Source organism: Ambystoma mexicanum, chromosome 10, assembly GCF_040938575.1.
Source record: "Ambystoma mexicanum isolate Mex_15411 chromosome 10, UKY_AmexF1_1, whole genome shotgun sequence".
In the NCBI taxonomy this organism is placed as follows: domain Eukaryota; kingdom Metazoa; phylum Chordata; class Amphibia; order Caudata; family Ambystomatidae; genus Ambystoma; species Ambystoma mexicanum.
Window position 1 is genome coordinate 1,220,146,706 of NC_090932.1, and position 16,653 is coordinate 1,220,163,358.

The following is a 16,653-nucleotide window of genomic DNA, read 5'->3' on the forward strand; positions in this document are numbered from 1 at the left end:
TAAAGTGGGTGGGAGCAGTTGGGAGCAGTGCTCCTCCACTTCTTTTTATTAAGTTTTACTGTTCCTATACTTTTATCTTAGCAGGAAACCGTTCCAGAATGGTTTCGTTTTAAAATAAAAGATTAAATGTGCACCTTCTGTGCACTACTACACTGAATAATCCTTTAAACAGCAGGCAGATGTGTCGGGGTGTTTGTTTTGTGTTTTGGAGGGTGCATGGTGATGGGGTTTGTGGGGAGTGGGTCAGGCCAATAGGGAACATAGTTCCACCACTTCTTTTCATATACTTCGACCACTGCTCCTGGGACCATTGGGGGTGATCAGCTGCTGGAACAAGACCTGACTCTCTACCAGTCATAGCGGTACCCAGGACCTCACTGTGTTGAAGCAGCCATGCAGTTGTGTGCCAGCTTCCCCCATGTGTAAGAGCACGAGAATAGGACTCATCATGTCCCTGAGCCCCTGGATTGGGACTCACAACACCCTGAGAGCCAAGACAGTCGGGATCCTAGTGTTTTTGACCATTGAACTGCTTGGAATTTGTTTCAACAAATAGAACAAGCATGACCCACCGTTGCTGCCTTTTGCTCTCTCCCGATCGTCCTACATCACCAAGAAGGCTGGTCCAGCGATGCTAAACCACCATTAATTGAAAATAAGGTACTATTGACTGCTAACTGCCCCCTTCATACATTTTTGAGCCCTAGAGACTAGTTGGGTGACTTTGAACCCTTTTTCCCCACAAGTGTACAGCCTTTTCTAATAACAGGGTTGCTTTTGCTTGCCTTTCACCCCTGATACATTACCCAGAGTGCTGCATCTACTATCTTAGCTTATTCTGTGTTTTTCTTCATGGGTGGGTTTTGTGTGAGTTTTTTTCTAGATGTTTATCATGTGTACATGGTGCGTTTAATTATAACATGTATATATATATAGAACCTTGACTGGACATTACTTTATTTTGGACTCTTCCGGTTGCTACTGAACCAGATTCGCACCCCTCTTAAGAGTGTAGCCTTTCCTTGGCCCACGTTACCACAAAAGGCAAGGAAGGTACATCTCTTGACTGTGCCTATTTTACCGTTATGATTGTGTTGGTTGAGTGGGTGTTTTAGCCTCTACCCTTCCTTGCACTCCTGCAGGGGAGAAGTCAATTCATCATAGTCACTGAGCGGTGATGCTGACTGCTAAGCCCCCCCTGCCCTGCTCTGCCTTAGCACAGAAAGAGAGGCCCCTACACACGTCACTGGTCCTAGAACCAAAAGCCTTTCATCCCATGTCATTTCAACCACATCAGCTGCATTAAGATGGGCCACACACCAAGCAGCAAGCCATAGGCATGACAAGCCATATACAGTAACCTCTTACAATTTCATCAATTGCCTGCATGACATGTGGCTTGCACACCACTTGCTTACTCATAGACCACCAGAATGTTGCTCCCACATCAGCAAAGCACAACAAAGCACAACAATCTCTATCTAATGCCACCTGCCAAACCCACTGTGATAAAGACTACACAACTCGCTCTGCAAACCACATCATTCTTATTTTAGCCAGTTTAGCACCTAAAGGCCCTAATCTTACCATCCAGGAAAACAAGAGTCATCATAGGCTACTGTGCTACATTCATGACATAAGAGCACCCGTTAGGCCAGTCATGCTTGATTGTGACAATACCCAGTGTGGTATTCAATAAGTACCTTGAATGAACATTTGTTGCCATTATGATAGAATTCTAAAATGCGGTTATAGTATGATTCTAGAGTGACTCAGTGCATACGTGTGAAATAATGTGAAACCTTTAGGTATCAGCAGCCCTGCACTATCACTGTATTGGACTTCTTTTCCATGGCAATTCGGATGGGGAACACGCTCACCGTAGCAAAGCACAATTAGCATAAAATGCCTTGCACCTGCCTGCATATCAATGTAAACCTGGCCCAGAACCATCCTATCAAAGGAATGTGTTTACCCCCAAAAAGAACCGGGACAGTGTTAACCTGGAATAGTTGGCACTATGACACATAACACTGAACACTCTCCATGGTATTGAGGAATGCTTTGCTTTTAGTTGATCTGCATGTGTTACTCATGAACATCAGTACTAACAGGGAATTTGGGACTGTCTTTTACATCATCATCATTGACTGCCCAATTCATGGGGTTAAGTATACAGTGAGCGAAGCAGATTGCTAGAGAACAATTCAAAATAGCAGGGAGATACCAATGGAGAGGGCGAAGGTGGCTAGATTCGGCAGCGAGATCAACAAATTAAAACAACAGAGAGCAGCCGAGTCCACACTCTCAGGTTAGGGGGGAAGCAGAGGGTGTGTGTACCTAGGTGACATGGAGTAATCTGGGGTCTGAGCCCAAGTTATTTCCTTCCTGCACCAGCTGAATTCAAGTCTTCACATGTCTATGCTTCTAGTTGATAATAGGCACTGGAGAGGCTGAACTTCTCAACGAAGTTGCTTGGGGACTATAGGGTGACAGCCTTGTAAATGAAGGTGATGCAAGCTTGCTGTGGAATCCAGAGTAGTTCGATATGGATTGGAGTGATGTGATCGAATTTGAAGAGACCTTTGATGAGATGTGCTCAACACACTGGAGACATCTTTGGAGGGTCAGTGTGATCATTGGAAATCTTTCCAGGAGGGCATTGCCACCAACCAACTGTCAGAGGACGAAAGCTTGGCAGCAGATCTGAAGTTGTTTGCTGGAATGACAAATAACAGTGACACAGACACAAGGAGCCATGCATCATGAAATCTTGATGAATTTCAATTAGTTTAATTATTAACAATAATACTAAGATCAGGAATCAGCTTGACAGGTAAGGCACTGCAGTTCAATGGTGTGTTAATACATCACAGTTGTATACAAATAAAGCAGGTGTGGAGGGCAGACCCTAATTATATGTATCGTGCATCTAACATCTTCCTCATATCAACATGTTCAACTGTGGCAAAAAACAACATATATCCTCTTATTAACTCTCCCTCCCACACCACCCAAAAAACAACAGCAGTGTCAGCATATCACCCCAGGGATTTCCCTGTGGTTTTACCCCTGGTGATCCACTGACAGCCTCAGATTGCTGTAATTGCACCAATCATGTTGGCACACATTACACATCCAGAAGAAGGCAGCAACAAGACAGATACTGGTGAGAGGACTATGGTTCAAGAAAAACATCAGTAACAAAGCCGTCTCATTTAACGGTTGATCATGAGCAACAGAGGTGGGTCGGGGACACCATAGCAGACTGAAAGGTCCCCACAGCAAAGGGAAATGCACCGGTGTCCCCAGCACAGGTTTGGTTGGGTAACGCTAATGTCATATCTGGAAAGTTGGGACAACTGTTAACCCCAACACCACCCTTGGCATCTGGGCCCTTACAGCAAATAGATGATCAATAACACATGTACACCCACCCAGGCTATTGCTCAAAGTCCTGTTTAGCAGTCGAGACATGTCCTAGAGCCAAGGAGAGAATGTGGAAACTAGATTAGAATGATACATTTTCCATGTTAGAGCATGCTACAATAGGGACCACCACCACCACCACTAGAATGACATGTAAGCATACATTTGTTGATTAACCAGAGGTGTGTACCACCCTTTCTACAATCGCTGTGCAGATACACCGCCATTATGACCACACCCTTGTAAAATAAGGAGAATCCATTCACAGAAAATGAATGATGTATGGAAATATGTGTTGCCTGTTCAAAGAATAAGAGGTTATGCAAAGAATGGTTGCATTCTCCGACGTGACTGAGAGCAAAGGGATGTCCAAGCTTTCTACCAATTCATGGGGTCTATGGACAATCTATAACCATCAACTCCACAAACACGTTATGACCACCAACATCAGAAGGTGTCCACATACCATTAACAATATCTTCATCACTTTTGATGGCCAGAGCCAGAGGTTCCCAGATTTTAAAACTGACACGGTATGCTGCCTGTACAATGGGAGATACTTAGGTGCATGTATGCAGATGGAATCATGCCTGCCAAGGTTGCATGATTAGTGGGACCGGTAACCTTCCCTTCTCTTGCATCCAGAGCTTGCACAAAATGAAGTGTGGTTTCCTGCCAAATGGTTTTGAATCCAAGCAGACCTTAAAATATCTATCTCCTACAGGCATGGCTCCCCCATCTTAGTGTCTGAACCATTATCAGAAAAAAATCTGAGGACCCTAACACATTTCCTCTTAGGGGTTCTGGCATTCTTCATCGAGCTAAACATTCTTAACGGTTTGCCCAAGTTACTAGCTGACAAATTGCAGGTCTTACCATTGACATTTAACTAATATTAGTTATTGAGAAAGACATGATGGGCTCTATACAAGGACTGCCTTGGAAACTCAACTTTCCTTGTGCCTTGTGGAATTAAACCAGAATGTTGTGCTTTTTTCAGGTGGCTTCCATGAACCATGACTGCTACAACAGAGACACACCACTTGATGCAACTTAGCACTTGCCTTAAGAGAAACCTGTGGATGCAGCTTGTATGCACTGTTTTGTTGATTGACCAACACAAATGGACGCAGGAGGACGTTCAGGTTGTGGCATTATTCCATATGGTATTCTCTGCAATGGTCTCTACCATGGTCTAAATGTGGCTTAAACATGTGCTCCTGCAAACTATCATGGTAACAGCACTCTTCCCTAATGCAGCTCTATAACAAATGTAGCAGAAAAGAAAACGTTCACAAAAAAAGGTGCACGATTCTGTTCTTTATAGTCACATAGATTTTAAGACGAGACATCTTACTGGTATCAGCAAATTCACATCTGAAACGCTTTCATACTTTTTGAAACATGGTTTGGTTCAGCATATCCACTGACGACCAGATGATGATTCTCCAGGGATAACCTTTAGAGATTGGTAAAGTGGACCTGGTGCATGACGCAATTAAGAGGAGATGATGCACAATGAAGCGTTTCCTGATAATACATCAGTCTAGTGCTGGGCTAGGTTGCAACAGTGTTTAAAATATCACATCCAAAATAGATTTCAACACACTGATGTCTGCCTTAGATAAGCTATACTTCACTACCGTTCCACATTTGAAACGGTGAAGTGTGTCTTTGCATTCCCTACAGCATCGTATATAGAACATAAAAAGTAGGGGGACATGATCATCACAGTACTGCCAAGGTGAGTGTAGGAAAGACTGGAGTCTTAGATAACCTTTCAGAACCCAGGCACTACAACATAGATAAACCAAGAAAGTGTTCAAAATTGAGGCAGACCTGCCTAAATTAATATTTTTTTTTATTTTATTTTTTTATTTGATTTAATTGTATAAAACATTTTTTATAAAATAAAACAAAAATCCCCACATTAACTGTTCTCGGTCCCCCGCTCATTCTCTCCTCATCCCGTTCCCAGTTTGCCTCCAAATTCAGACCAGACCAAATGCCAATTAAAGAAGAGAGGAGAAAAGAAGAAGAAAGAAGAAAGAAGGAGAAGAGAAGAGGAAAGGAGAAGAAAAATCCTATTCAATTCAAATTCAAGATCGAAGTCCCCCTAGGAGGTGTTAAGGTGATAGCATTTTCTTTCGACCGGGCCCGACAATCACGACCTTCATGTGAGTAGGCCGATGTCTCGGAAGAAGCCCACCACCGCAACAACACAAGTGGTCTTTTCCCCACTCAGGAGCCGACACCACCATTCCTCTTCATCATAGAAATGCAGATTTTCAAACAAGTGCCCCAGGTGTGTCAAACGGGGGTCCGTAACCCCTAAGCAGTTTAACAGGAGGTGTCTTATAGTTTCCACCATCTCTGTTTTTTTGCAAAATCTGCAGGCTGCATCCGCTACCAATTTTCTTCTTGACAGGACTTCCCTTGTGTGAAGGATGTTGTAAATTAATATTTAATATTTCATACATTTCAGTGGCTTCTCTCTCACAAAGATGCAATTTAGTACAGTCTTGTGCCCTGACATGGATCATTTCAGCTCAAAATATGTCTACCTCACATTCTTGAAGAAGTGACAACTGCACCAATGACGTCTGCACTTCGAGCAGGGATGTCATTTCACCAAAATGCCAGGGGTAGCAGAAGGGACATCACACGACCCTTGACCTCACTGATGACATCACAGGAAGTGATGGCACACACCATTTCACCACTTGACATCACAGGAAGTGGCATCTCCCCGCTGTTTGCCTTTCGTGTTCAGCTGTACAGAGGCCAATATACTGTTCCGGCGATAATCTGGAGCTTTTCCGCAGCTCCTACCATTTGCTTTATCTAAAATGTTACCAACTCCAACCTAGGCTAACATTTCGGGGGTGGGGATGACCCATAAAATGTTGGGAGCGGCACAACCTTCAGAGATGGTGGGGGAGGGGCAAAGTAGCATACTTGTAGGGGGCATCTAACTTCTTTACACATTTAAGGTTACTATTCTAGTGCAGCTTCAATGTTACCTTTAACTCCTTTACATCCAAAAGCAAATACGTAAGAACTGTCGTGAGAATATGTGGTCTACTGGCCCCCGGAGCCTTCCAATCACTCCCCTGACATGCAAATACCAACCCAACATCACCATTTCAATTGCCTAAAAACGTATACATACAAATGCAAGTTCTTACAATGAAACGTTTTTCATTAGTAATTGCTGGACGATCGTCAGCTGTGAAGCCTCAGACAAAATGTATTGTATTTGATCTGTCGGATCCTGTCCTGTCAAGGCTCTGTAAGGCAGGCAGGACCAGTCAACATACATAGGACAGCATTTTGGGGGGAGTGCTGCTCCGCCCACTGATGGGTTGCAGGTGGCTGCTATAGTCCGCTGGGGGACCAGGAGCAAGTACCCAGCAAACTGCAAATCTAACTTCCACATGAGTTGCACACTTTAACCTTTTGTCCATTATTGATGAATAATTATCTGTCAATATTTACTATATGTGTCCTAATTCTTTTTCATTGGCATTCTCAAATACTCAAAGTTAATGTCACATAATCATTTCTGTAAGCCACCAATTGGCCTGGGGAACCACAAGTAGCTCCACTAAGCTCGAGCACCCCAGCAAACAGGATCGCCAGGGGACCATTCACTAGTCACTCGCTCACAGGGCCCGCGGACATTAGGTGGGAAAAAAGAATAACACACCGGGTCTGCCCCAACCCGCCCAACCGTAGTCTCCTCTTCTACCCATGTGTAGCTGCTTAGGTAATAACTGGGTATTCGTTGTGCCCTTAGAGCAGTGTCCCTCTGTGCACCAGGTGATGGCATCATGGTACTGGAATCCTTGTTATGTGTCCCACTGGCACTGGTGCCTTTGTCCAGGCCCTCATATTTTCGCTACATGGGCACTGGTTTGGGGAATAAAATCTGGCCTGGTGGGAGAGCTCAATGGGCTTAAGTTCAGCAGCGGCTCTTCCCTGCCAGCTCTGCTGGTGCCTGCTGCCAAAAATGAATGAAGAATGGCTGCCAGGGCCCAGCAACAGTTGCTGCCTGGCCTACTGGCTGGTGGGCAACAGCCAGGTCTGTGGGCCAGCACCCACTACCTACACCTACTAGGGATGTAGCAGAAAGCCCTCTATCTGTTCAGGGGGTCTGGAGGGACCTCTTATGTGTCCCTCAGCCCAGCATCAGCAGCCGGCCCAGGGATCAACTGGAAAGTGCTTTCTGCCCCTCTGTGGAGGGGTCTGCGTGGGGAAGATACAACATGCACCCAAATACAAACAAGAAATGGGGGTTTCGCACATCTCTGCTGTGGCTTCTCTTACACCAAAATATTCATGAAATGCATTTAAAAGACCACAAAGTTCGTACCAGTCTCAAGTGAAAAAAGTCGCTGTAAGGAACACAGTCTAGTCTACCTGCTGCTAGAGGATCCAAATTCTAAAATGTGTGAAGAGAATATGAAATGGGTTTTCATAAATATGCATTGCTGTTTAAACAATCTTAAGAAACACTCCCACGTGGTATGTGAAAAACAAGTTGATAAACATTCATTTGCAAGCACACGCGACTACATCTTTCTAAATCGATGTGTACACACAAGCATGCAAGGTACAAAAGTGCACGCATACATACACGTGTGTGTGTATTTTTGTTGTGGGCCATAGCTGGATTCAAGAGAATGCTGCCTTTTTTTGGTGGGTGGGTATTTACTTGGTCCCTGTCTTAAGCAGCGGGAGCAATGTCATATTTTAATGCATTGCTTCTCTATTCCTCACATAATTCCTTCCCACCTCCACGTCACGACAGTGGCGAGAGAAGGTAGCAAGTGATCTTGGGGAAAGAGGCTCCACGGTCTGCGGCTGGACCCACGCTGCTAAATGCCATTCGGATTTTCAACAGATTTAGGTACCCTCTTTCTTCATAATTTGTACAAATCCACTTTTTAAAATTGCTGCACCTAGGTGAGCCTTAGGTCATCCTCTGTCGCTTCTGTCTATGCCTCACTCCCCTTTTATTGAATTGTGTGCCTTTCTGAATATTTCAAATCTTGATGTCTTCTCCATCTCCACCCCCCCCCCCCCATTTTGCATGGCTTTGAGTGCCTTTCTGAATATTTCGAATCTAGGTGTGTTTTCCATCTTCACACCCCCTATTTTGCATTGCACTGTGTGCCTTTGTGAATATTTAAAATCTAGGCGTGTTTGCCATCTCCACTCCCCCATTTTACATTGCATTGTGTGCCTCTTCTACTCAAGTGTTCCCACTGTATCTGTGTTCTCTCCCTCGGCTACTAGGCTGCCGGTTGAGTTTCTGTCTCTGAAGTGTAGCTTCTTGTTCTATCTTGTTCGGTCCTCCATCCTGTATCTGTCTGCCACCCCTATGGCACTCACCATCACCCCTATCTATTCTAACTGCTATACTGTTACCTATCTCCCTTCTCTCACTATCCCCCCCTATCTATTCTAACTGCTATACTGTTACCTATCTCCCTTCTCTCACAAAGTCTGGAAGGAAAAAGTTAAAAAAGATTTCTTGACCACTAACCCTGGTCCACCCATCGCAAACAACTACGTCAGCGCAACTTCCAGACAGATTCCCACAATATCCTCTTTTATGTCCCCTCTCCAGATCTCTGGACTCCTCATCTTATCTCTACTCTCTCTTCTGTCTTATCCTCACCCATTAATGGGGGCACTAGATGGGAAGTCAGAGACCTGCTTCACCTGGTCATGCGAAATGCCCACTCTTCAATCAAACACTCTGTTGACATCTGCCTCCTCCTTAAAGACCTTGACCTTCACATGCTTGGCCTTCTCGAGACATGTTCAAGGCCACCTCAGTCACTGCTTTTGACTCCCTTCTCTGTGATGGATACACGGTCATCTCTAAGCCGCACCCCAATCGTGATGGTGTTGAGGTTGAACTGATCTTCCCTGAGTGGGTACTTTCTTCCCTTAAACCAACCCAGCCATACTCCTCCTTCGAGAGCCTGGTCTGCAAGCTGGTCATCTCTCCTACCTGCTCCTTGACCATTGCTATCTATCAACCACCTGGCTCCATCACACTATTCCTCTCAGAATAGGCTGATTTCTTGTCTTCTCTCTTGTCATCTACCTCTAAACTCCCTCTACTAGGTGACTTCAGCATCCAACTCAACACCTCTATCATAGCTACCACTCTCTTCTGTGACCTTTGCACCACAATCTCCTTCTCCATTTTCCCCTCTGGTCCTACCCACTCGGCTGGACACACTCTTGATTCCTTCATCCTCACTGATCTGCTCCCCCCTCATCACACCTCCCCCCTCTCCTCTCACTTGGACCCTCTCTGCCCTCGGACCTCACCTCAACTAGCTCTGCCAACCTCATTCTCAGACATTCGCCTGATGAAATGCGTGTCAGCTGCTGCCTACCTTTATCCCCGTCTACTCCCACTTAAGACTCTACCGCTGACGTTGCTCTTAGCAACCTCCACCTTGTCATCACAAACACTCTCAATATCCCATGTGGATTCACCTGAAACCTGCCCACAAGCATAACACTTGGCATTAATGACTCGGATCTAGAAACCCTGAAGTGCAAGTGCAGAGCTGTGTAATGGAAGTGGCAGACCTCAAGCTCATCCTCTGAAAAACTGGCCTGTTGCCTTCTCGAAATTTCATCTCTCCATTCACTCCAAGAAGAGGGTCCACATCCAGGCTTGTATCTCTGGTGCATCCAACAACATGGCTGAACTCTTGAAAATCTGCAATGAAATAGCCAATCCCTCTGCATTCTCCACCACGCCTCTTCCCTCGTTGGCCACCCACTTCACTGCAGAAACCCATGTCATCCTGAGCACTCTCTCCTCCTCCTAGAAGCCCAATGTCTCTATTATTATTATTATTATTATTATTATTATTATTATTATTATTATTATTGTATTTATAGAGCGCAAACTAAGTCCCATTGGGCTTCTAGGTCTAGTACTCTCTAGGCTGGACTACTGTAACAGCCTCTTCCTAAATGTACCCTCTTCTTCTCTCCGCCCCTCCAGCTTATCCAGAATAGGGCTGCAAGACTTATACTTGGCCTCAAGCCCACAGACCGTATCTCTCCAGCCTTAAAATATCTCAACTTGCTCCCATTGCTGAAAGGATCAAATGCAAACCCCTCTGCATCAACCATAAGTCTGCCTGGAGCTTGGGACCACACTTTCTACAACTTGTTCTCACCAAATACTCTCGCTCCAGCTTTTTGCATTCCTCCGGCTCCAACTCTATGTGTGTCAAGAGCTTCTCTAAGCAGCGAGCTGGAGGCCGATCTCTTTCCTCAGATGGCTTCCGTCTCTGGAACAGCCTCCGCCTCCCTCTCCATCTTGAGGAGGATCTCCTGAAATTCGGGAGGCGCCTCAAGACGTTCCTCTTCACCTCCTCTTCCCCCTCCTCTCCCAGGCTAAACCCCTCATTCGCTGAGGTTGGTGGTCTTAGTCCTTATGTGTTCTTCTGGGTCCAGACCTTTCTCCCAATTTCCTTCAGCCCCTCCCGCTATCAACAGTTGGCCTTGGGCACCCACTGGCATGTGTTCCCTCACATCTCACTCTATCAGACCAACACCATTCCTACCCAAATTAGGAAGTCCCAACTGGAAAAATAGCCAAATAAAGACAAACAGTTCCAACAACCTCCCTACACTCACCCCCATGCAATGGATTGAGCGGTTCACTATGAAGCTGACTCCTAATCAACCCTGCCGTGGCACCCACAGAAATGAAAGACTCACCTCCAGGTTTACCATTGTGGCACCACTAGTCATCCCCTATCAGGATAAGTCACTCATCACTACCCACAGTTCCATGCAGAGCCGACCAAGCCCTTCTTCCTCGGGCGCACCACCAAAAAAACATAAACCAAAACCAGACAAACTATTGACACCCTCAGCCCAATCTAACGGACCTCAACTAACGGACCTCACCTAACAGTCCTGACTAAACCTGCATTTATTAAAGGTGCACTCATTAACGCAAGATATGTAGTTGCACACGCAACTGGCATAGCTGATTTAATTAAAGACAATGACCTTGATTTCCTAGCAGTGCCAGAGACTTTGCTCCATGCTGCTGCAGGGCCATCGCTCATGTTAGCCATTCAAGACACACTGTTACCAGAGTTGACAGAGAAAATGCCACAGGCGGAGGGGTTGTCTTCATAGCTCGCACTAACCTGGCACTCAGACCATTGACCACCTTCTCTCCTAAATCATCTGAACCTCTCACAGTCAAAATAATAACCTCCCACTCCAGTACCCTCACCATTCACCTCATATACCGGCCTCACGTCCCCCCAGTAGGTTTCGAGGAGGACATAATTACACTGGTTTCTCATAACACTAAACCAACGTCACAAATCCTAATACTTGGTTACTTTAACTTAGGCCTATCTGACCCAAACGACCAGGCTGCTAAATCCCTGGAAGAAGCGCTAAATGAACTGAATTTCATACAGAGAATTAACCAACCTACTCACATAAAAGTTTGAACACTGGACTGGTTGGCAGGCCATAACTGTCCTACAGTAATTACTACCATTGAACCACAATCTTGGACTGACCATTCCCTCATCGCTTTCACCATTAACGTTAATCGTCCAGCCTTGAAAACCAAGCCTACTCTGCCTCCTATACTTACGAGAAACAAGCGTAATATTCCAGCTGATAAATTAGCACGCTTACTGATCCCAATACTAAATGCCAACAAATCTGAAGATCCTCAGGAACTAATTAACCTCTTCAATAACAGTATGACAACAGCTCTTGACGCTATTACCCCTATGAAACTATGTTAAATTAAACCCAAAGACCACCTTAATACTGGGAATACTCCACAACTCAAAGCCCTGAGGGCTGAAAAAAGAAAATGTGAGACCACATGGAAAAACTTACCTTCTGAAGAAAACAAAAACATAGTCACAGAAATCACTTCATGCTACAAAGCAGAGATCATCAAAACTAAACAAGAAACATAATGATAGGATCCAAAATGCCAGTTCCAGCATTAAGGAACTATTTAGAATCCTAAGGGAATTAGAATCACCTATAGCTCCGGATGACTCTCACCCTAAAGACAAAGCTTGGTGCACAGGCATACAAAACGCCTTGACCAATAAAATCACTACCCTCCAAAATAAATTGGCCTTTAAAAGACTAAATATCAACGGTTATGACACAGTGCAGAACCTAGACACATTTACCCTTACTAACACTCTACCAGTATTCAAATTTGCTAAAGTTACCATGAATGAGGTCATTAAAATCATTAACTCTCTGAAACCCTCATGGTGCCAAGGAGACATATGCCCTGCTCAAATTGTAAAAGATGCAGTGAGAGATATCACTCCTTTTATCACTATATTAATAAATGCCTCTTTTAAATAATTTCAGGTTCCCACTAACCTAAAGGATGTATGGGTACTACTCCTGCTCAAAAAAGCTTCGCCCGATCGCACCATCCCAACTAACTACAGTCCAATAACCACTGTCCTCTTCCTCCTTAAAATTATCAATAAGGCAGCCTACCTCCAAATACAGTCCTACCTAGAGATCAATAATCTACTAGGGCTTAGACAATCTGGATTTAGACCCCTGAATGGGACCAAAACAGCCCTGCTAGACTTGAAAACACAAATAGACTTGATAAAAGACAATAGACAATGTGCATTACTTTTACTATTAGACCTCTCCGCCGCCTTTGATCTGGTTGATCACAAGATACTTTGTGAACAACTATCATCAGCAGTTAACTTCTCCCCGAAGGCCACAACCTGGATTAAATCATTCTCAAACAACAGAATGATGAGAGTATTCGCCCCTTCAGATGCAGCTGACCCTATCCCTATCTTCTGTGGAGTGCCACAAGGTTCCTACGTTTCCCCTACACTATATAATGTGTTTACCAAACCCTTATTCAACATACTGGAACATCTGGGTGTCATCTACACCAACTATGCAGATGACACCCAGATACTGATCCCACTTTCTGGCAACTACGACTCTGACACTGACAGACTAAACAAAATCTACTGAGTCATTCAGGCATAGATGGCCACCCAGAGCCTGTGCCTGAATGACGATAAGACTGAAATTCTTATATTAGTTGCCCCCATTTACTTAAAAAAACTCAGTCCCAAATACATCTCATTCAGCATAGACAGGAACTTGATCACCACGACTAAGGAAAACACTAGGCTTCCATTTCGATTCTGCCCTGAACATCAAGAAACAAGCTAACGCCACTGCCACATCTACGGCCTATACTTGTAATCTTATCCATGCATGCAACAATTATCTTTCCACCAATAGCTTCATGATTTTGGCTTGAGCATTAAACCTGTCCAAACTCGATTACTGCAATGCTGTATGTGCAGGTGCCAACAAACAAGTTCGGAACAAACTCCAAACCTTGCAAAATAATTCACTAAGAACCACCCTGAGTATCCCACGGAAAGACCACATATCGAAACAAGAAGAAGCTACGAATGGCTTTCCATCAAGGATAGAATCTTCTTTAACCTTGTCTCCGTCTCCCACAATTTCATGATCTGGACCACATGGAATGAGCTTGAAGGAACTTTCTGGAAAGTCGTACTCCATCTACCTAAAAGCATTCCAGTGAGTGTTATCAGATGTGATTTGGGTCTCCAATCCTTACACTCGACATACTATGGAAAAGCTTATCGCTCCTTAGGAAAATCTCCATGCAAGACTCAGATCCTCTGCATCATATTCTATTCAAGCCAACAAATGGAATTTAATTTTGGCCCATGGATGAATGGCACAAGACTTGTTTGAACCACCTTGCAGAGTTGGAGACGGACCTAGAGTGCCTAATTTTGAACCCAGATGCAGTGAAAAGAAAGCTATAAAGATTGAATTGAAACACAAAATCAAAGACCGCAATACAAATCTCTAACAAACGAACCATGTAGGCTGAATATCCTACCGAAGTATCTTAGCCAACAACATAGAACTCAATTTCTACGCTTAAGGTTCAACTTATACCATACATTGCAGTTTTTTGTAACCATGCTACTACCATCAAATCAGTCAAACATTTATTAACTGTGTGCCCCGGGTAATGACATCGAGAACTGTATACCTGGGAAAGTATATCAGTGATGCACGTTCATTATCCATAGACGAATGGTGGTGTCTCTTGTTAGGCAGAATTACAGGTGGTACCCTCTGGGATCACTACACACAATTAGGACTACAGGTGTTAGCCAAACCACACAGTTTTTGGTAGCGAGCTGAGCAGCCAGGCTTATCTCAAGAGTGAATGTGAGCAGTGCAAGTAGTTACACAAAGGACTTTCAATCACAGTGGTTCAAGTAAACACTTATACTCAAGGTTTTTTGGTAAAAACACTTATTAATTTATTACAAAATAATTTAGAAAACATTTCACTAGAAGAGACAAATTATTACTATAAACAAATACATTCCTATAATAAACTATAAGCTTTTGAGGCAGTTTAAGCTCCCCTGCAATAGGAGCAAAATAGCAGTTCAATTACTCAGCAGTGAGCAAAAAGGACAAAAGTAAGTAGAACAGATCACATATACTTTTTAGACAGTGCAAATAGTTTCATTTCATCAGAGGAGTTCAATTCAAGTCAATAGGCCAGGCCAAAGTCAATGGACATAGCAGTTGAATAGGACAGGGCAGTTCTGGTATCAAACGGTAAGGTCTTTGCGAAAATTCTTAGAAGTGGTTTAGGCGAATAAGAATCATATGTCGGGTCACAAGCTGATTAGACCTGCAAGTTGGGAAAGTTTCATGAACTTTCACCACGAGAGTGGTGTTCTCTCAATCGGGTTGGCACAGTACCTTTGTATAAAGAAACAAATGATGCTAAAGTCGTGGTTCCTGGCAGGTCCTGCATATCTCACTGTTCCAGAGCCTCAGTCGTGAGGACAAGATGGAGGACATCAGGGGACTCGTGCACTGCACGGGATCGTTGAAGAAAGCAAACACAATGGAGTCACTTCAGTTCCAGTAGCTGTAGATTCAAGAACACAAGCTAGTGTTCCTCTCCCTGGTTAATCCTAACCAGCCTTGAGAATGGTATCCAGGTGTCTAATGAGTTGATTGGTCCCACCAACTCAAAGGAAGAAGCCGTCCTTGAAGGAGCTTCTCTGTCGAATGGAGTTTGGCAATGTGGACCTGCAGCAGGGCATCACTGGACAAACCAATGGTTCAGGAGTTGCAGCAGCCGTCCACTTCCAGCTCGTCTTCGGTTCTTTCGTTCCAGTGGTTGACTCTGCTATCCAGTCCTAGAGATTCACCTTTTAAACAGTTTTCTCCCATTAATTCCAGTCTAACTGTCACTCACCCAGCAGGGTGGCTGTCATTGCCGGACAGTCAGCCAACCAATCCCGCCAGAATGCATTTGGTTCTCCTGGGAGACTAATCACTAAGCACCTCCCTCACTTCCTCCCACCCCAGACACTCAGACTCCACAGGCAGTCTTCAGTCCTGAAGCCCACTAAAGGCACACAAACAAAGGGACCAAACCTGGTTTGGTGCACAGAGACAACCACTAGAAGGACCTTTCCAAAAGGAAACGGTGAAAAAAGAAAACTGGCACCCGTTTAAACAAAGGGGCTTAAGATGCCATCTTGAAAAACATGGCTCCCATGATAGTTAGCTACCGGTGTTCGCGGTTGGGAAAAATCATGGTAGTTTGTTGTAAAACCACTGGCACCAGCCTTTTCAATAGGAAAGGGTAGCATGTGACTGCTACATGAGTATTTAGACACAGGGGATACTAGGTAACCCCTCCAGCATTCCATTGTAAGATGGTGTGTGCTGGGTCTAAGAATTTGCAATGACTAGTAAAGTCAATTTCACTTTACATTCTCTGGGAAACAGTAGTTGATCCCAGAGAAGGTTTTAAACCTTTGGGAAGTCTAAAAAGACATCCCAGTGTCACTGTACTGAGGGTACTGTGTAACACACATGAAAAGATGCCTATGGAGTTATCTTAAAACTCCAAAGCCAAAGAACACAAATGTAAAACAAACATCAACATACATGAAAGAGTGGGAAAAAAGGCTCACACGCTTTCCAGGTAAAAAATCAAGTCCTCAACAACCAGCAAAGTTGCTGGGGGTCTTTAAGGTGAATGGAATTAGCACATTCCTGAGAATTCTCCCTAACACTTCTTGCTTGGTGAAAAATTGT